Source organism: Penaeus japonicus, unplaced genomic scaffold (assembly GCF_977035675.1).
Source record: "Penaeus japonicus unplaced genomic scaffold, GWHDUDI00000001_assembly GWHDUDI00000003, whole genome shotgun sequence".
Classification (NCBI taxonomy): Eukaryota; Metazoa; Arthropoda; class Malacostraca; order Decapoda; family Penaeidae; genus Penaeus; species Penaeus japonicus.
The window spans coordinates 37,667,474-37,669,973 of NW_028234405.1; positions in this window are offsets into that span (position 1 = coordinate 37,667,474).

Consider the following 2,500-nt stretch of genomic DNA (forward strand, 5'->3'; position numbering starts at 1 on the left):
ATTATTGATATCATTATAATTAATTATCGTTATTATTATTTGTATTATTATTTTCCTTATGATTGTTATCATTATAATTATCATTATCATTATTATTAATATTATTATCATTATCATTATTATTGATATTATCATTATCATCATTATTATCACCAAAATTATTTCTAACATCATTATCATTAGTTTTTGTTGTTATCAATACTACTATAATAATCTTTATCATTACTATCATTGTTGTTAATGTCATTTTACCATTACTAATGTTATCATTAATATCAGCATTATAATCATCACTATCATTATCGCTATTATGATTATTATTACCATCTATCATTATTTTTATCACTATTATCATAATCATCAACAGCATTATCCTCATTGTTAATATTCTATTTTGTTATCATCACTATTGCTTATTTTTGATTTTCTATTTTCTATCATGATTGTCATCATCATTATTGTCATTATTATTATTAATATTGATATTATCATTATCATCATTATCACTCTTATCCTTATTATCATCATTACTATAATTGTGTTCTTAATTATTTCCATCATCATTATTCTGTTTTCATTGTTGTTATTGTTATTTTCATTATCATGATTATTACGATTATTATGTTTATGATTACTATTATTATTATCATTATCATCATCGTCGGAATCACCATCATTTTATTATCACCCTCATCATCACCATCAATATTATTATTACTATTAATATTATTATTATTAGTAGTAGTATTGTTGTTATCATTATCATTGTTATTTCTTATTATAATTATTGCTATTACTATTATTATCATTACCATTTTTGGTAATGATAATTTTATAATTTTATTATTATGGCTATTCTACTACTAGTACTATCACTGCTATCAATACTGTTGTTTTTGTTTTGTTATTATAATCATCATCCTTATCATGCCCATCACTACCATCCTCATCACCATCACTACCAACATAATTATCAACCCTGTTATTATGAACATCAATATTCATATTTTTCGTCATCATTCGTTGAGACCAATGTGAAGAAAAAAAACTACCATGCAGAGACGGAAAGCACGGCAGGAATGCTCACTAATAATACATCATGAAGGTAGATCATAATTCCGTAGCCAAGAACCGGGCACAGGACCACGTGACATGCGCTTTATACAGGCCATGTGCTTGTATAGTCCGGGCTATTTTCACGTTTGGCTTATGACCGCACGTTGGAGATGGCGTCTGTAAACAGCTGAGTGACATACATATACTCTTGGGTGATGTGCGTGACACAGATTCTTTGGTGGCATAAATGTGGTTGTTTATGTGTTTGTATATATGTGTGTGTGTGTTTGTGTTTGTGTGTGTTTGTTTGTATGTGTTTGTGTGTGTGTGTATGCGTGTGTGTGTGTGTGTGTGTGTGTGTGTGCTTTCCCACGGCGTCTTCCTCCACTACCTTACCTTATCCTCCAACTAGTTTATTTATATTTCTTCGTCTTCCTCACTTTCTTCTTTTTTTATCTTCTTTTTTTTTCCTTCTCATTTTTTTTCACTGAATATCCCGTGATGTCGACACACGAAGACACCTACTTACGACACACACGGCACCACACCAAAGCCAACTATAAGGATTCAAATAGTCTTATTCATCCATTCACAGTCACCCAAGTGCATTCCAGTACATCACCACTTCCGTTTATAGCCAATGGAATCCAATTTAAGACAACGTAAAAGTACATGTTTTAACGTAGTCCCTCTCCCAGTCATAACAGGTGAACAGAGTCCATTGTTCATTGAAGAAAAAAAAATATGAATGACAATGAATGATTTCACTGCGACTGGTTCTACGCCTTGAATTATCTTTATTTTTAGTTTTAGTTTTTACTGTTTTTTTGTTTTTTCTCTCTCTCTTTAGTTATATCTTCTCTGATAATTTTTATGGTACATTTATTTTTATGTACTGACATTTCTTTTTATGCTTCTTCTTACTCTATATTAAGATGGATGTAAACTTAGTTAAAAAATGAGTTTATAACTGTGCGTTTTAGTTTGTGTCGGCATTATCATCATCATAACTATCATTATTGTTGTTATTGTTATTATTACTATTATTACTGCAACGATTACCACTACTACTGCTACTACTATTATTACTACTACTACAGCCACTACCACTACTACTACTCCTACTAGTATCATTGTTGTTGTTATTATCATTGTTATCATTATGACTATTACCATTATCATTTTCATATTTATTTTCATAATTATCATGATAATTATGATTGTTATTGATATGATGAGGATAATTATTGTTACCATTGTTTTTTATCATTAACATAAATATATTGATGATAATTATAATAATAATGATCACCATCATTATCATTATTGTTGGTATTGTTATTAATACTATCATCATTATTAGTGTTGCTATTATCCTTACATCAATATTATAATTATTTATATAGTCACAATAACACTAGCTGTCAATATCATTATTATCATA